The sequence below is a fragment of the Hakea prostrata genome, chromosome 7 (assembly GCF_041222555.1).
Source record: "Hakea prostrata isolate BN-2017 chromosome 7, UWA_Hpros_2, whole genome shotgun sequence".
Lineage (NCBI taxonomy): Eukaryota > Viridiplantae > Streptophyta > Magnoliopsida > Proteales > Proteaceae > Hakea > Hakea prostrata.
Genome location: NC_142606.1, coordinates 40,814,794 through 40,835,176, shown reverse-complemented (window position 1 = coordinate 40,835,176; position 20,383 = coordinate 40,814,794). Strand labels below are relative to the sequence as shown.

Here is a 20,383-nt window from a genome sequence, read left to right as displayed (position 1 = left end):
GGGTTAGGGTTAAGCACGAGGTTGCTTAAAGCATTACACCCTGAGTATCTAGATTGGAATACCCAGACCGCTGCTTCCAGCTAGTATTTATAGAATAAATATTGAGTTCTATTGGTAATTGGACTCTTTTACAAAGGCCCATTACACCGTTAGATCGGAATTAATCTGATGGATCATATTAGAACATAAGTTGAGTATGACTCAAATACCTCAACAATAAGTTGGGTATAACTTGAGTACCTCAACATAAGTTGGGTATGACTCAAATACCTCAACAATCTCCTCCTATGTTCTACATATGGCTCTAGCATTAGTCCCAGAAATTTAATGTTCAAACTCAATACAGAATCATTTATAACTTTTTAAAAGAGAATAGTATTCAATAAAATCCAAAAGAATACTTCGAATCAAAACATGAGTTTTAGAACAAATCTAAACCCAATCTAATTAGAAGTTCTTCTTGGATTGAATTACTTATTCTCACAAAGAACAATACAACTGTTCCTTGCATCCTTGAACGATTTACTCTTAAAGTGAATCTTTCCTATCGAGATCTATCCTAACAGCTTTGGGTGATTTTACTTGACAAGTAAATCTTTCCATCAAGCCAAAGGATTGGATTCGCTCCTCCATTTTCGCCATCCATTGCAAATTTATCAAAATATGAATTTCATAATATATGAATTCAACATTTGCATAAGTATCTAGCTCAATCAAAAGAACTTAGTACAACCCACATGATGACTAAAAAATCATTCGCATTCTCATCAAGTTTCTATACAAAAACAAGATCTAAACGGTTTCTTTTACAAGAACCATTCCATGTTTCTATTTGGAATCATGTTCAACACAATTTGCATTCTCATCAAGTTTCTATACAAGAACAAGATCTAAATGGTTTCTTTTACAGAGAACCATTCCATGTTTCTATTTAGAATAATATTCAACATAATTTGCATTCTCATCAAGTTTCTATACAAAAATAAGATCTAAATGGTTTTTTTTACAAAGAACCATTTCATGTTTCTATTTGGAATGTTAGAGTTATCGTGTCCAACATAGTTTATTGATTATATCATCAAATTTGGAATGATAAACCTTTCTATGGAAGACATATCATCAGATGTGGAATGATATAAAGATAACAATAACATCATCGAAACATATCAACAATTTTCATATTCCTTGAATGGAATCATAAGGTAATCAAGCTTCATACAAAGGTTGTTATATCATCAATGTGGAATGATTTCACAAACCTCTATACTCCACAATCCTGCCAAATTATCTGAAATATGCAAATTGTCATGAATGCTAACTATAGCTAGATGAAATTAGAACAATTCAAAATAACATATAATTGGATTAAGACCTATCTATCTATATGGTCTTTAACCCCATCTCCCCCACAATTTTGAATGTTCGATTTGTATTTCAATCCCTTTGTAAGGGCATCTACCATGTTCTATATTGATCACACATCAACTAAAGTGATCACTTATTGTTCTATTAGATTATTCAGCACAACCTGCATAAACATAATTTGTCTTCTCTTACCATTAAAGAATGAGATATTAGCTTCATTGGTGTTGCTTGATTATCACAAAAACAAATCTTCAAGTTAATCATAGGAATATCCAAGATCAGATCTTTTATCCACTCTCTACCTTATCTCTCCTGAGGCTAGAGAATATAATTCTAATTCCATAAAAGATTGAACTCAAAACAATACAAGTTCATCCATTGGATTTCCTTTCAACAACCACTTTACCTAGTGTAAGAATAATCAATGGTAGATTTACTGTTTCTATTTCTGAGCAATAAGTTGCATCAGAATTATCCTTCCAAAAATTGAGGATGTCCAATTTAGAGATTTGTAGTACCCTTAAGATATCTCATTAACTTTTTAAGGGCATTCCAGTGCTCTGTACTAGGATTATATGTGAAGCGACTTAGCATGCCTACTGTATCGGTTATGTCTGGCCTAGTGCAACTCATTGCATACATAAGACTACCAATCAGTTTAGAATATACTAACTGATTCACAACTTTACCATCTTCGGTACAAGCTTTTGTTATAATCATATGACGTCTCTACTAGTTTGCATCCACTGTATCCCCATCTAGAAAGTAGTTTTTCAATATAGCTAGATTGGCTAAGGGTAATTCCTTGCCCATAAAAACTTATTTTCATGCCAATAATGGTGTCTATAACACCAAGATCCGTCATGTCAAATTCTTTAGCTAAGGTTTCTTTGATGCCACTCACTAAAGAATGATCAAAACCAAGAATCAGCATGTCGTCTACATATAAGCAAATAATTATGACCTTATTCGACACAGACTTATAGTAAAGGCATTTATCAGAGTTACTCATTTGAAACCCAAAGCTCTTTACTTATTTTGTCAAATTTTTGTGCCATAATTTATGTGCTTATTTAAGATCAAATGACTAAATTAATTTATACTCTTTATGTTCGAAACCTTTCATGACACACCCTTCAAGTTTGTTCGTGTAGGTTGTATAATTAATGTACTCTTTGTCCATATCATTCACTCTATCAGAATCCATAAAATTTAAAATCGATATGAATCACTTGATATGAAACAAAAAACTTAGAGACATGTCATTTTTATTTACAAGACCAGGAATCAACGACACAAGAATCATGAGACTGAATCAAAAAACACATTAGTGTTCTATAAAACAAATTTAGACTCTTTCATCCAAATTTTGTTCTCTCTTTCTTGTATTGATTTTAGACCTAAAGAAGGTCTCTAACTTGGTCATGTTAATTGGACACATATCTCCTTCAGGTGTTCTCTCTCTTCCCCTCCCTTTTTTTCTTCAAAAAAAATGCTAAAAAAAATTCTTGACAGAAGAGAGTAACTCGCAATTTCTTTCTAGATTTCATAACCAATTTCTTTTATTTATAAAAATAATATAAAAGAAATCAAAGGGAAAAAAATAGAGAGAGGGACAGTTCCCATCACAACATATTCATCTTTCAGAAAATTGATTGATAATCAATGGTCAAATTCCCACAAATTTCTAATCAACTAATTCTGACCAAGTCAAAATATATAAAAATTGACCATCGGATTGATTAAATCAAGCACAGGAACAGAAATAATCAAAAAACCGTTTAAGGCACTTTGGTTTTACTTTTCTTTTTCTCTTCTTTAAATTATCAATCCCAACATTAAAAACTTAAACATTAGATTGAAGCAAAAGTTTTCATCATAAATAGATTATTTGAAAACTAACTGAATTTGTGCTCACCTTAGCTTTGGAGCATCCAAACTTTAGTTATTCCATCTCTGAGCAATGCGCTAGAGGCACCACCAGATTCGTAAATGGCATTCAAGTGATTGCCAAGGCATTCTATATTCCCTTCCATCGAGCAACAATGGACCAACGATTCCCACAAGAATCTGGACATAACCCACAGGTATCATTGCGGCACGATTTCGATTGTCGGCCTTTTCTTTGAGGTCGTAAAAGGGTTTGATTCCATCAACCACAGATTTGATGACCTCCTCGTCCTCTTCCGGTCGGCAAAGGTACCACCTCCATTCCATATATGAACGCAGGCTGCTACTTTTTCCAGCTCTTAGCACTCTGCTTTTAGAAAAGCAAATGTGAACGCAGTAGCAGAGACAATTCCGAATAGGTACAAACAATTGAGTTATCTTGTTCAATTTCGAAAGGAGAGATACGGTTCATTCTAATCCCATATTCTCCCAGCTCCACGCACAGGTTTTTCATCAAACCCACCAACGCGTGTTTCGACGACGTATGCGCGTGCGGTGTCTGCCCAGCTGCCACCGAAGCAACACTGGAAGCGTAGAGTATGGTGGGATTTTTATTTGCGGCAGCCGCTGCTGGCGGCTGCCGATGGTGGAGATCTCGCCACGTCTACAAAAGAAAATCCAACGGTGTGGGATTAAAAGTCAGGGGTTATATTGTAAATGTAATTTTTTTATTTTTATCTGAAAGTTCGTAAATTTACGAGATGAAACCCTCATTCTATCCAACTCCAACATCTTCTCTCGTCTCCGGCGACTGAAATCATCCCGCAACAGAGCCCTATGGAAAGATATTTTGAAATGTTAGCAAAAAATAACCAAGATTCGAGAAATGGACAAACCATAGCTGCGGCACGGAAGGATCCAGTTCTCCTTTGCAAAGAAGGGAACAATGACGAAAAAAAAGATGCTCGCATGGGAAAAGAACCAGACACGAAGACCAATGGCGGGGAGATATCAATCGATGCCAAACATTTCCGCAAAGAAGCATTTCCGTAGGGGTTAATAGCCTTCAACTGCGATATGTGTCTAGAAGCTGAAGCAGGTGAACTGGAAACTGTGAGAAGGGTTTTGATAAACAACACCAAAGGACAAAAGGGCTTTGAGAAGGGTTCTTACCATAGCAATGAATGAGCCGCTATTGGTGCAAATTTAAGCGTGTAATTCAAAGCATGCTCTACCGATGTTTGATTAATAATCTGGGTTTCTATTTTCTTGAATCGGTTTATCTGCTAGCTCTTGTTTCTCCACACTTCCGGAGCGGTTTCAGATGGGGAAAACTGAAAAAGCATGCGAGAAAGAAAGAACAATTGAGATTGGTTTGTTGTTCGCTTCTTTTGAAGAATCCTAGTCTTTTCTTTTGGCTTTTGTCCTGGCTTTTGCCCTTATTGTGCTAACACAATATTCTGGGGGTTTCCCTGATTGCTTTGTATCTGGTTCGAGAATGAGCGAGGAAACAATAAAATCCAGTGTTATCCTCTGTTTATGAATGTTCTTTGGTTCGTTTTCTCTGATTCTCTCGTTGTCTAGCCTTTCTACTTAGAATATCCTCTGTTTTGTTGATTGTTTATCAAATAAATTTTGGGAAATGCTATGTAGTTATACAGTGTTTTCAAAATTTATAAACGTGTTGAAGTTTTCAAGCTGAAGTCGTCCCTAAAATGTTGAGTTTTTACCGGAGTCGGACAGTGAGATTGGTTTTGAAACTCTTCTAGCCAGAGCTTGATGGCTAGCTAAAATGGCAGTAGTTTTTATTGCCTTTCATTGGATGCTCTTGAAATCCCAGCGAGGACGTCATCTCAGTCTCCAGAGAATCTCAACTTGAAGCCTCACAGGTCGTCTGATTCTGCTTGGGAAGCTATACGTTTTGCTTCTTCTAGCCGAAAAGAAAGGTTAAACTACAGAGATTTCAAGCTTGTTCGTACTATTGGGAGTGGCAACCTTGGGAAGGTCTACCTCCGTCTACTTAGGAGCGAAGGGAGCGGTTTTTACGCCATGAAAGTGGTGGAAGAAGAAACCTTGGAAGGTCGTTGTTTTTAGGGCTCCGTTGTAGGATGATCTTAGTCGCCGGAGACGAGAGAAGACGGGTAGAATGAGGGCTTCATTTTGAAAATTTACGAACTTTCAAAACCCTTTAATGTAAAAATAAAAAATACATTTACAATTAAACCCCTGACATTTTATCCCACACCGTTGGATTTTCTTTTGTAGACGTGGCGAGATCTCTACTGGCGGCTGCCGCAAATAAAAATCCAGTATGGTGCCTTTATTGGCTCCGACGAAACCATTGCCTTCGTCCACTGCGACTTCTCCACGGACGAAGACGTCCGCAATGCCGTGGAAACAGAACCCGATACGATGCTGGATTTCTTTTTCTTTTTCAGAGAAGACATCTTGAATTTTATCCACAAAATATTCGTCACACTTTAACAAAATAATTGAATCGTGAATCCAATCTCCTTTCAGAATTTCACGAGCAGACAAATTTCATAATGTTTTAAGATTGTTAGGGTTAGGGTTAAGCACGAGGTTGGTTAAAGCATTACACCCTGAGTATCTAGATTGGAATACCCAGACCGCTGCTTCCAGCCAGTATTTATTCTATAAATACTGAGTTCTATTGGTAATTGGACTCTCCTACAAAGGCCCATTACACCATGGATCGTAACTAATCTGATGGATCATATTAGAACATAAGTTGAGTATGACTCAAATACCTCAACAATAAGTTGGGTATAATTTGAGTACCTCAACATAAGTTGGGTATGACTCAAATACCTCAACAGTTGTGTCACTCAGAAACTTACCATGTATGTTAGTAAATACTTTTAGAGGCAAGGTTCGCTCCACCAATAGAGAACAATTCACCTTTCAAATGTACCCTTTATTTTCCTACTCAAATCGAAGGCGACTGATTTTGTTTGTAACTCTTTTTTCATTATTTTTTATTCTAAATTTTTTATTGGAAGATTTTAAGTCACAGAACTATTATTTAAAATGGGGTTATATTTTAAAAGGAAAAAACACACAAAGGGAGGGGGGGCCCCGCCGCGCGCTTTAGCAAACAAAAAAAAAATGGGGGGCGGCCTTTCTTTTGTTTTGCCGTTTAGAGGGTACTAAGTGATGAGGAAAGAATAAGTAAGCTTAAAACCAGTCCGGTTTAAGCCCAAACCGACCTAGATCAGAATCAGCTCGGTTTGAACCGAACCCGACCAGCTCGGATCAAGCTAAACCGACCAAGTAAAGGTCGGTAGAAGAAATACAAAGGCTGAATAACAAGGTAGGTCTGAATAAGATTCTAGCCAAAGTAATAGTATTCAGTTACAACTCAACTACTCGTATTTGAGTAGGACTCAACGACTAAGAGTCAGATCACAACCTAACTAGGGTTTGAGTCTCACTCAAACTCGTACATGGAAAATCTATAAAAAGGTAAAGGAGCACAAGAGAAAGGTACGCTGAATAGAGCCATCACTATTCGTATTATTATTGTTCATTACTTTCTTGCCTTCCTTAGTCGGATTTCTAACTAGATCGTCGGAGGTGAAAACTCGACCTCCACGGTCGAGCTCATCTGTGCAGGTTGAACCAGCTGAAGGGACGAACAGGATTGTGCAGCAACAATTGGCGCCGTCTGTGGGAAACTTGATCAAAAAGCTATTATGAAGATGAGATCAGGTTTGGTAATCGAAGAGTTGTCTGGTGGAGAAAAGGAGGTCGACCAGGTTGGGATGGAAAAAATTCCTGAACTCCAGATTCAGCAAGATTCTCCAATTCTCCCAGACACACTAGCAAATCCATACGCGACAACGCATCAAATTGTCGAAGTTCAAAAGGAACAAGTTGAGATGAGAAAAGAAATCTCATCCTTAGGCGAGTTGATCAGGATGGCCATACAACACATAATTGCTCCAGAAGCAGATTCTCAGAAAAACCAAAAAAAGTCTCGAGGAGAGCAGGCGTAGCCGACCACCCGTAATCGACCAAATCCCTCAACAATCTCAAAAAGAGCTGGCAAAATCTCAAGCCGCGAAAGAGGTTATTTCAGAAAAGAATCCCCCGGTCAACGACGACGGAGATCGAGGGAGCAATGCGAATCCAACAAAAGCTTCAAAGGACAAAAAGAATCGTAATGGTTCAAAGAAGCGGGATGACGAGATGAATAAGCGCATCGCTGACCTTGATGAAACAGTCAAAAAAGCGTTAAAGCTTGGAAAAGAAGAGCTATACGCCGTCTTACAAGAGGACCCTTTCATCAAAAGTGTCTCGGAAGCAGAGATGCCAATAGGTTTCAAATGTCCGACCTTCAAGGCGTACGACGGATCGAAATGTCCTAAGAACCATATCACCCATTATAAGTCTGTCATGTCTACTTCTAGACATAATGAGGCAGCCATGTGCCGCAGTTTCCCAGCATCACTGACCGGAGCTGCATTAGATTGGTACCAAGCTCTGCCTCGTGGCACAATAAAAAGTTTCGAACATCTAGGTCGGACTTTCTTATTGCGTTTCCAAAGCGGAGTAGAAACCAAAAAAAGAGAAGACACCTTGTTCGTTGTAAAATAAGGGCGAACGGAGTCCATTAGAGATTTCCTTGAGAGATTCAATAAACTGACCATGCAGATTGAAAATCTGGATGAAATGATAGCTTTCCACGCCTTGTACCAAGGACTCACCCATGAAGGCCTACTTGAGAGACTTTTGAATGACATGCCTGAAACGTATAACGCTCTCCGTGAACAATGCCACAAGCAAGCGGAGATATCAGAAACAATTGAATCTCGAAAAAAGGAGCATCCGACCTTGGAGGCAAGAGCGTACAAAGAAAAGTACCAACATGTCAGAAGATCGACCATAAACCCGACTAGGGATGGTCGACCTGAACAGGAAAGGTTACCGGCCATGAGGCGATCGGAAATCCTGATGCAGATTAAAGATCGAGGAATCCTCCAACAGCCCGAAAAGTTACATTCTCGACCAGGAAATCGGGACAAAAGCAAATATTGCGACTTCCACAAAGATCACGGACACTGGACAGATGACTGTCGACAACTAAAAGAAGAAATTGACAGAATCATCGATCAAGGGCGGCTCGTAAAATACCTCAAACCTACCCAGCCTGATCAAAAGCAAGTAGAAGGGGGTAGGAAGAGGCCTAGATCTCCGAGCAGAGAAGGACGCCAAAACAAGTCCCTACCACGAGAAGGAGGAGATAATAAAAAACGACCACCCATATTTACTGTATTCGGTGGTCCAACTGAGGAGTCCAGTAGACAAGCCAAAAGAAAAGCACGATATGTGGGGAATGCCGAGCTTGAGAAACCAGGTGAGAAGATCACTTCAGAACCAATCACCTTCTCAACCAAAGATAAGCAGGGGGTAAACACTCCCCACGACGATGCCCTTGTCATCAAAGTCACTCAGGCCGGAACAGAGGTCCATAGAGTCCTAGTAGATACTGGGTCATCAGCAGATATCTTGTCGTTAGAAGCTTTCCAAAAATTACAGCTAGACGAGAAAATGCTGATCCCTTGTGGGACGCACTTGTACGGTTTCACGGGAACCTCAACCCGAGCAGAGGGCACCATCAGATTAGATCTTCGTATTGGTGAACACCCCAGAGACAAGGTCGTCCAAACAAATTTTATGGTCGTCCGAGATTTGTCAGCTTATAATATGATCTTAGGACGACCAACCCTTTGTACCCTGGAGGCGGTAGTATCATCCTTACACATGAAGATGAAATTCCCAACAAAAAAGGGAATAGGAGAATGTTCCGCCGACCAAAAGGGAAGCAGGCAAAGCTATGCCAATTACATGAGAAAGAGAGTAAAAACAAGCTCTACCATGGCGGTCGAAGTCAGAGATGATCGTGATGAAGAAAACATGCAAAGAGCCGAACCGGTAGAAAAATTGGAAAAGATTATGTTGAATTTAAGAGAAGATCAGGGAACTATGATCGGAGCAGAACAAGAAGAAGGATTTAAAAATAGTCTAACCAGCTTTCTACAGAAAAATACTGACGTCTTTGCATGGTCGGCCGAAGACATGCCCGGAATAGACAGAAAAGTAGCCGAGCACAGGTTAAATATTGACCCTCAGGCAATTCCAGTAATACAAAAAAGAAGAAAATTTTCTTTGGAAAAGCATGAGGCAATCCGAACAGAGGCTCAGAAGCTAAAGCAGTCCGGATTCATTAAACCCATCCACCACCCAACTTGGTTGGCCAATGTGGTGATGGTAAAAAAGGCCACCAGAAAATGGAGAATGTACACAGACTATACCGACCTCAACAAAGCCTGTCCGAAGAATTGTTATCCTCTACCAAGGATAGATTTGCTCATCGATGCAACCGCCGGGCACGAGATGCTCAGTTTCATGGACGCCTATTCAGAATACAACCAAATCTTGATGAACCCAGACGACCAGAAACACACAGCATTCATGACAGACAGGGATAGTTATTATTACAAAGTAATGCCTTTTGGTCTAAAAAATGCTGAGGCAACCTACCAGCGAGCGTTCAACAAAATTTTCGAACAGCAGATAGGCAGGAATATGGAGGTATACGTTGATGACATGCTGATAAAGAGCACATCTCAATTCAACCATCTGAAGGACCTAGCAGAAGTCTTTGAGGTACTCCGAGCATACAAAATGAAGCTTAACCCAGAAAAATGCGCTTTTGGAGTATCTTCAGGAAAATTTCTGGGGTTCATGGTATCCCAAAGAGGAATAGAAGCTAATTCGGAGAAGATAAAAGCCATACAAGAGATGAAACCACCAAAAAGCATCAAGGAAATACAAAGTCTCACTGGTCGGGTAGCAGCCTTAAACAGGTTCATAGCCCGGTCAGGAGAGAGATGTTCACCTTTCTTTCAAGCCTTAAAAAATATTTCCAAAAAGGGAGTACCAGAATGGAGCGAGGAGTGTCAACAAGCTTTCGAACATCTGAAAGAGAAGCTAACAACTCCACCCCTGCTCGTACGACCGACCACAGGAAAGGAACTGATCGTCTACTTGGCAACTTCACCCCTGGCTGTTAGTGCAGTACTCGTACAAGATGAAGGAAAACAGCAAAACCCAGTTTACTATGTGAGCCATGTGCTCCTTGATGCCGAAACGAGATATCCAGAAGTGGACAAGCAAGCCTTGGCCTTGGTCATAGCAGCCAGAAAACTGAGACCATATTTTCAGTCGCATCCTATTGCAGTATTAACAAATTTTCCCTTGAAGAAAATACTGCACCGACCAGACCTGGCCGGAAGACTGGTATCATGGGCAGTTGAGCTAAGCGAGCATCAAATAGAGTTCCGACCAAGACCAGCTATTAAAGCTCAGGTCCTAGCTAATTTCATCCTTGAAACTTCTGAACCAAAGCATGAGCAAGAAGAAGAGGCCACTTCCGGAAGCATCAAAAGATGGATACTTTCAGTGGATGGTTCTAGCAACGCACAGGGGAGTGGAGCGGGATTGCTCCTTGTCAGCCCAGGAGGATTCCAAATACGGTATGCACTACGCTTCCAATTCAAGGGCTCAAACAATGAAGCAGAATATGAAGCATTGATAGCAGGTCTTCGTATAGCAAAAGCCCTTGACATTCAGAACATCGAAGTTAGAAGCGACTCGCAACTAATTGTGAATCAAGTGAACGGGCTATATGAAGCAAAAGAAAAAAGGATGACAAAATATCTGACCATGGTCAACCAATACAGACAATTCTTAAAAAACATCCAAATCCAACAAGTCCCTAGATCAGAAAATGAGCAGGCAGATGCCTTATCTAGGTTGGCTACGGATGAGATGGAAGCAGACCCGGTTGTATATATGGAAGAACTACAGTTTTCGAGCATCAATCTGACCGACCAAATGCACATACAGACCGAGCACGGTTGGATGACTCCAATAATCAATTATCTGGAAAGTGATTTACTACCAGAAGATCCAAAAGAAGCTAGAACTGTAAAGCAAAGAGCAGTCAGATACACTGTCAGAAATGATAAGCTATACAAAAAGTCTCTCACCCGACCATTGTTACGATGTGTAGGGGCTCCTGAGGCAGCTGTCATCCTAAAAGAAATTCATGAAGGAAACTGTGGAGGCCATATAGGAGCCAGAGCCTTAGCAGACAAGGTAATAAGGCAAGGATACTATTGGCCCACACTACAACAAGATTCGAAGGCTCACGTCCGCAAATGTGACAAGTGCCAGGCACACGCCAACGTACCCCATGCTCCTGCAATGCCTCTGACATCAACTCTCTCTCCGATTCCATTCGCGAGATGGGGGATAGACCTGGTAGGAAAACTACCCAAGGCCACAGGAAGCAGAGAGTACCTGGTGGTGGCAGTCGATTACTTTACTAAATGGGTGGAGGCTGAAGCACTGGCGTCCATCAATACCGACCAAATGAAAAAATTCGTCACACATAATATCATGTATCGGTATGGTATCCCAAAAATCATTGTCACCGACCACGGTAAACAGTTCGAAAATGCTGAATTCGAACGTTTCTGTAAAGAGCAAGGTATAGAGCACCGTTGGTCTTCTGTAGCATATCCACAGAGCAATGGCCAAGTGGAAGTTACTAATAGATCAATGTTGGAAGGATTAAAGAAAAGATTGGACCAGTCTAAAGGCAGATGGGTAGAAGAGTTACCTAAAGTTCTATGGTCTTACCGAACTACTGCCAGGACGACCACCGGCGAATCTCCATTCCGACTAGCTTATGGAGTCGAAGCTCGGATTCCCGTAGAGGTTAAGGTCGGATCTATCAGAGAAGAAGAATTCAATGAGGAAGCTAACATCGAAGGAATGAGGGCAAACATAGACTTTATTGAGGAAGTCAGAGATAAAGCACAATATAGATTGGAGGAATACCAAAGACGCATTGCAACACACTACAATGCAAGGGTTAAACTGCGACAGTACCTCCCTGGAGATTTGGTCCTCCGCAAATCATCTGGCTTCGATCCCACAAATCAAGGAAAGCTTGCTCCAAACTGGGAAGGACCGTACATTGTAGTACAACAAGTTGCCCCAGGAGCATACAAGCTGCGCGATCCAGAGACCGGCCAACTCATACCTCGGACCTGGAATTCAAACAACTTGAGGAAATACTATCAATAGTATAAAAGCCTCAACAAATTTTGGAATTTTCTTTCAGTTTCCGTCTTTAAATTTTTTAGATACTCACTATAATTGGTGATTCAGACATTTTGATTTTTTTTTGAATAAAGTTTTTGAAATTTCTACATATCATCACAGCTTAAGCTATAATACTTAGCTAAGATGATCATGGGGGTATTGACAAACAACTGAAATTCATCAACCGACCTACTAAGGTCGGAAAACAAAAGGCCCTAAGTCACTTAGGCACCAAAAGCCCTAAGTCTCTTAGGCCACCGACCTACTAAGGTTGGAAAACCAAAAGCCCTAAGTCACTTAGGCACCAAAAGCCCTAAGTCTCTTAGGCCACCGACCTACTAAGGTCGGAAAACCAAAAGCCCTAAGTCACTTAGGCCACCGACCTACTAAGGTCGGAAAACAAAAGCCCTAAGTCACTTAGGCACAAAAAGCAACTTAGACATACAAAGATTTAAACTTTGGTGTTCGGAAGAAAGGAGTAACAATTGACGAAAACATCTGTTATAGATTAAAAATGCCTTTCTATTTCGAACAAAGAAAGGTTACATCAAGCCTCAAAAAGAGGGCAGTACATCAACAAAAGACATTTAAAGGCCATACATACAAAAAAAGTCTTAAAAAACTCTAAAGTTTCTCTTTTGATTTTTGAGCTGCTGAAGATGAGGTACCCGAACTACCAGCCTCAGGCAGGGGATCCCAGTTATCCAGAAAATCAGTCACTTCAACTTCTTGAGGCTTGGGAAACCTTGGTCGGTCAACACACCAATCAGGTCGGGGAATCTTGAGATCGTCATAAATTCCAGGATCAATCAGGTTCTGAAAACTGGATAGATCCAAATCCTTAAAAGCTGCAATAAGACCCTGATAGGTATGACGCCGAGCATATATATAACCAGGTGCAGCCACCTTGGTCATAAATTTCTTGCAACCTGCTGTTTTAACCCACCTTTTTATCACCTCAAGACGAAGCTTGGGGGAGATATCCTCGAAAACACAGGGGGCTTTCTCCTCAATGACCTTCATCAACTTAGCAACTTGATGGTCGGAGCTTTCTAACTTAGCTCGGAGACTAGATATCTCAGCTTCCTTACCGACCAAGGAGCCTTGGGTTTCCTCCAAGGATGTCTGAAGAGCAGCTTTCTCAAGCTCCACAGCTTCATTCTTACCCTTCACTGCAGCCACTTCACTGAGAAGCTCGGCCTCCCGAGCAATCAAGGCACTGTTCTTGGACTTCAAAGCAGTCAGTTCCTCTTCCAAACTTTTGTTGCGCTGAGTGGCATCCCGAAGATCAAAAAAGTCCCGCCGAGCAGAGTCAATGCTTTGACCCAGGGATTGGACCAATGCACAAGCCATTCTACACACAAAAAGACAAAGAGTTTACAAACACTGTATAGAAAAATAACTTTCAATACAAGAAGAAAATATCTATACCTCACAGTAATACTGTGCGCTTGAAGACGACCAAAACTTTGAAGATATTAAAAGTCGAAAGGAAGAATGACTCCACCCAGCCATTCATTGGCAACACTGGACATGGAGGGAGACTCACCCCTGAATACCGAAGAGTTCCCATCCAACGACCAGTCTGGTCGGAGAATATTGGCAGAGCCCGAAGACCCTGAAGCCCTGAACTGAGCAGGAAGCTCTTGACCAGAAACATCCTCACCCAAGGAAGGATGAGGATCATTTTCCGAGCCCTTTTCTTGGTCACCTTCTTTGTTGGTCGGGGAGGAATGTCAGAGGAGTAATCTTTCCGAACACGGGAAGATTTATCTTTGACAAAAGACTTCTTATCCTTAGATGGAGAAGCCCGATCAGCCTTCCCTTTGTCTGGCTTGGTCGGATGCTTTGCTTCCACCTCTAGCATAGACTCTACAACGTCGGCCAAATCATCCTCACCGAGCAACACTGCACCATCTCCCGAGTAAGTTAACTTAGCAAAATAAAGATGATTCAAAGCGATAAAGCAAAAGCACACATCTTACCGGTCAAAAAACCCCAATGATGAAGAATAGTGGGGTATTCCGGACAAAATCCATTTACAGCAAGCAAGTTCCGATCTTCAGTAGGAATCATCCGAATACGATCCCTTGCTTCCTGTTCGGATAATGAAAGGGGAGGAGGAGTATTTGAACTTTCCCCAGGACTTTTTGGCCAGGAGGTCGAAAAATCAGAAGGAGAAAGAGGGCGAACAAAAAAATCTCTAGACCTCCAACCCTTGGTATTTGAGGGAAGAGTTCCTGTTCCAACAAAGTTGCCCTCCCAACTAGACTGCAGAGCAGTTCGTTTGGAAAGATAGAACCAACGTTCTTGCTCCTGTTTCTTATACATAAAAAACTGAAGGAACAAATTTAAGGTCGGAATCACACCAACCTCCTTTTGTTTACAAAAGCCCCAAAAACAGATTATGTTGCGCCAACTATTTGGCCCTAACATTCCTGGGCACATCCCGAACTGATTGAGAGTTTCAACAAAAACTGGATGTACGGGAAGCCTAAAACCACTAACAAAGGCATCCTGATACACAGCGTATTCACCCAGAGGGGGTAAGTGAGCACGTTCATGAGAAGCTGGGACCCTGATCACAAAACTATCAGGGATAGCATACCTAGCTCGGACAAGTTCCAGATCACTCTCAGTGAGCTCGGAAGGGTAGAAGCTGGGACCAGAACTGCTAGGATCAAAATCCACATGTTCGGAAGTCCTAGGTCGGGTTCTCTCAAAATCAAGCTCAGATGAAGAAAGATTGTTTAACCATCTGGTCCTATTGGTGTTAAACCGAGCTCGAATACTTAAAGATCTGAACTCATCATCACTAAGGAAGTTCGGACGGGTACCAGGAGACAAGCTCGGATCAACAGAAGTACCACTCTCAGTATCACTGTACCCAGAGGAACAAACTTCATCATCTCCTGGTCGAACAGTTTCTTGCTCAGAAGATGAACGACTAGAAGAAGGTTTAGAAGGTCTAACAACTTTTGTTTTAACACCCATCACTAAGCTATGGTTACAGTGGCATAAATGGAAAAAAACGACAAGCAGAGACCAGAGAAAAGGAAAAAGGAAATACGCTCAGAATATAGCATAAAACAGAAAACAAATACCAGAAAAAGATTTGTGGAAAGAAAGGGAACTCACTTGCAAAAGGAATCAAAGAACAAAGCCTTCGTGAAGTCTGAAATGAAGTTCTAAAAATCCAGCAACCTTCGTCTTCTCCACAAACGCAAGCACAGTGAAAAGTGAAATGGAAGAGGGAAGGACAGAGTTATATACTTCCTAAAAACATTCAAATCTAATGGATGCAAAAGGAGAATATAAAAAGTCCTAATCTAATGGTTTTAAGGCCATCTATATCTAACGATCTTATACAAGGTCTCTTCATGAAGATTCTAATCCAGCGTTGATGACCTAGATATGAAAACGGTTGAGCTTCTCAGATTTTTTGAAATCAGAAAAGGTAATTATTAAAGGAACCACGTGTCCAAAAAGAAGAACATGCCAAAAGTCGTGCGCAGTCATTACGGCGCAGCAGTTTGTCAGGTGACGTCAGCCCCATAACACCCCACAAATCACCTCCCAGAAGATTACAAGTCAAGCTAGTCGGAAATACGTAGGTGTTCGACCAATAAAATCTCTAAAGCACGAACAAGAGAATGTTCGGACTACAGAGATTGGGGGGCTTATGATGAGGAAAGAATAAGTAAGCTTAAAACCAGTCCGGTTTAAGCCCAAACCGACCTAGATCAGAATCAACTCGGTTTGAACAGAACCCGACCAGCTCGGATCAAGCTAAACCGACCAAGTAAAGGTCGGTAGAAGAAATACAAAGGTTGAATAACAAGGTAGGTTTGAATAAGATTCTAGCCAAAGTAATAGTATTCAGTCACAACTCAACTACTCGTATTTGAGTAGGACTCAACGACTAAGAGTCAGATCACAACCTAACTAGGGTTTGAGTCTCACTCAAACTCGTACATGGAAAATCTATAAAAAGGTAAAGGAGCACAAGAGAAAGGTACGCTGAATAGAGCCATCACTATTCGTATTATTATTGTTCATTACTTTCTTGCCTTCCTTAGTCGGATTTCTAACTAGATCGTCGGAGGTGAAAACTCGACCTCCACGGTCGAGCTCCCCCCCACACTCGCACCCCCCCAAAAGAACAAAAAAAAAAGACCAGGAAACAAAAAAAAAAAAAATTTTTTTTTTTTTAAAAAATTATAATTAAAAAAAAAAAAAAAAAAAAAAAAAAAAAAACAACACCAAAAAAAAAAAAAAAAAAAAAACAACAAAATATATATTTTTTTTTTAAAAATTATCTCTAAGGGAGGGGTTATTGGTAAGAAAAAAAAAAAAAAAAAAAATATTTATTAAAAAAAGGCAGGAGGTTGCCCCCCCCCCCAGAGGGGGCCCCTACAACCCAAGTGTTTTGCTATGTTTTAAAACCTCCCCCTTTTTGTTTTAGTTTCACCTGCTATCCCATTCCTTCACTACCAGCCGATGGAGCAAATATTTTGACAAAGGCAAGTAAAGACCTAGTACAAGAATTCATTTGTCTGAAAAGTTCATACTAAAGAGAGACAGTACAAAATGCATTCAAACACAGTTTTTAGGTCCACATACTATAACCATCATCAAAGATTGCAGTTAGGCTATGTATATATTAGAGAATTTTTTTTTTTTTTGACAGATCCAAATGAACTTGGGAAGGAAAAGAAGAAAAATGGGAGAGTTCCACCAAGAGAAACAGGTTCCCTCTCAAAACCTTAGGAAAAGGCAAAGAAAACTGAGGGTCAAACAAGTTGGGTATCTATGAAGTTTCCAACTTTCCACTAACACACTCCAGACTAATGAACAAACACTAAAGGTTTTAAAAGGACATACCATTGAATTAGCTGTTTGATCATCTTTGGACATTTCATTGGCTTGGAGATCTGTCTGGGATTGGTCGGTGGGTGTAACCTTTTCACTGCCCAGCTTTTCACTGCTGCTTTCTCCTTGTTCAGAACCAACCTGCATTTGCTCTACTTCCACAGCTTCAACCGATACATTGCCAGATTTCTCTTTAGCTTCATCAGGTTCAATAACTTGAGATGGCTCACTTAATTCTCCTTTCCTCACAAGTTGCAAAGCAATCTGCCAATTAGTTGAAGGGCAATGCCAAGTTAGGGCAGCATTAAGTACCTCAAATACCAACTTTTTCATTTTTATTTTTCTTGATTTCATTTGTGGGGTTTTGTAGAACGAGCTGCCCAGTGCATGAGTCTCCTGCTACTGCAGGGTCTGGAAGGGTAAATATATGTAGTCTTACTGCCTTACCCATGTTTTGCAGGAAAGGCTGTTACTGACAAGTTTAGTACCAAAGACTAACAGGTTAGAATATTGTAACTTAACCATTGCCTCAGGGATCACCACTATAGGGTTTTCTAGTTGATACCATTTCACATTATTAATGCATCCCTGGAGACTCAAATTAAAATATTCCAACACGACAATTCAGAATGGGCACAGAAGTAGTTCCATGGATTCCAAAGCCAAGAGATACCACTCCACAATTATAATGTTTGGGCTATTTAGCGATAAGCAACCATATTCTACAGCTCATAACAGTAAAGGGCCAAACAACACATATGAGGGTTCCAACCTCCAGGAAGCCCATGAAAGAACTTATGGGTTACAGTAACCTGGTACTTCCAATATGGCCTTCTCATAAAAAGAAGTATCTCTAATAACCAGTAAAATAGGAACTGTTATAAAACTATGAAGCCCTTGGTTAGCAAGAAGAATCTATTATTAGTCCATAAAAAACGGATCACATAAAGGCCTAATGTAGTTACGATCCAAATTAAAAATTGAAATACAACATCCAAGCAAACCTTGTGGTAAATCTTCTCAATGTGCTTTTGCAAATTCCGGACTCCTGCTTCTCTGCAGTAATTTTCTATTAGAGCAAGAAGAGCTGCATCGGTCACTTCAACCTAGGAAGAATAGTCATAAACCATTAAAATACTCATTCTCATAAGTCATAAGTTATAAACCAAAATAATAACAGATTAAGATAACTTCATCCAGGAATAACAAATTACTCATAGAAGAATGACCACCACTGGCTTACCCAGCTACAATGAATTGGAAGCAAATTTTTAAAACTTCAAAGAGTCAAAGAAAAATCATTCTTGAGTACCAAAAAGATAAAAATCAATAAATAAATAAAGAGAAAGAGAGATGCTAAAAGGTAATTTGGGAAGTAAAAAAGTATAGGAAAAGGAGTCGAGAGCTAGTGCCTGAAACTAGCTCTTGATCCCCCTGCTACTGAATTATTGAGTCCTTTTTAGGACTCCTCTTTTGGAGTTTGAATCCCAGATGTAATCAACTATTCTGATCTAGAGATATTTGGAGAACTCAACAACATTAAGTCTCCTCAAAATCCTCTATTGTCTTCTCTTCATTCTTATTTTTCTGCTGCTCCTCTCTTCATCTTCTTTCTCTCGATCTCTCACTGGTATTGCTACAAATCACAACTGAAAACATATTAAAGCATTTCTGTATGTTGAATTGTTGATAATGTCAAGGTTCCATATTTCACCACAGACAAAGGCAATAAGTCTAATAGAGACAGCTTTGGTCCAGATCACGAAACCTCACAGATAAAGGATGTTAGAAAAGGTGCAGTTTGAATCAGCGAATGAGGAAGCTCTAAGCTCAGTGTACCCAATAAATGCATTGGGATTGCATGTTAATTTCTAAGGAATCACCTTCATTAAATATGAAATGGTTTCAATGATCCTATAAATAAATCATTTTATCTTTAAGCTTCACTGATAGACCCCTCACCTCACGAGTCTATACTCGCAAGCAAGGAAGGAAAGATACAAGATCAGCTACAAGATCTGCTACACAACAGCCAGGAATAGAAGGAAATATTTGAGAGATATATTTACTGTTTTATAGGAATAAATGTGGGGTGATTCGGTTGAGATACAGGATGCCTTTTAGGATTGGATTTGGAGTGATTTGGTTAAGGGATTATGTTAGGAAAGTAATTATTATTAGTAGGGGAAGGGAGAATAGGAGATTATGCTTTTGGAGTTATCAGGGAAATAAGGGAGGGGGCGATTGCTCTCGGGTAGCATAGGACCACTTACGGCTGTAGTGTGTTCTATTCTAGTGGTTTGTTTGATTAAAGGTCTATTATTATTACTACTTCCGTGTGCCAATTTACTCTTGTTAATTCACTGAATTCGGGGTCTTATCAATTTGGTATCAGAGCCAATCAATTTCAGGGGAATGGCAAAAAGTCGAATGGAACAGAGAGTAGAAGAATTGGAAGTCATTGTTAAGGAGATTCAAGGGCAAGTAGGGGCTTTAGCGCATCATATCGAAAAAGGAGAGAAGGCCAATAACGAATTCAGAGAAGAGTTGCGATTCATGTTATTAAAAGAGAAATCTCTCGATTCTCACACAGCTGAGGTGACTGAGATCGAAGGAACCCAATCTCACGGTGAGCGAATGGGGGGAACAGAAAAATCGCGGGAAATTTTTCCTAGGCAACTTGAGATGCCAATTTTTTTGGGCGACGACCCAATAGGGTGGATCGCGAGAGCCGAAAGGTATTTCGACCTTTACAAATTGAGTGATGGGGCGAAACTTCAAACAGCCACCATGTGCTTTGAAGGAACAGCGTTAGGATGGATATGTTTTCGCAAATTGCATCAACCGTTACTCTCATGGAAGGGATTGAAAGAGGCGATGATCCAACGTTTTAGTTCCGCACAACTAAAAACTCCTCAAGAGGCCTTGATCACCCACAAGCAAGTTGGGACGTTTGCAGCATATAGAGATGGCTTTGAGTCTCTGACGGCGGCTGCCGGAGCTGTAGAAGAGGAATGGTTGAAAGGGGTTTTCCTGGCTGGGTTAAATGAAGACG

At 40.3% G+C, this 20,383-nt stretch overlaps 1 pseudogene across 1 annotated transcript in view; it reads right to left on the bottom strand.

Annotated features, from left to right (window-relative positions):
* Positions 1-20,383, bottom strand: part of LOC149011162 (lon protease homolog, mitochondrial-like) — a 35,452-nt pseudogene that overhangs the window by 9,730 nt on the left and 5,339 nt on the right. The window contains exons 4-5 of the transcript XR_016174555.1: positions 18,333-18,434; positions 17,341-17,592 (exon numbers count right to left, since the gene is read on the bottom strand). The product of XR_016174555.1 is annotated as a lon protease homolog, mitochondrial-like (transcript). The remainder of the gene's footprint in view (positions 1-17,340; positions 17,593-18,332; positions 18,435-20,383) is intronic.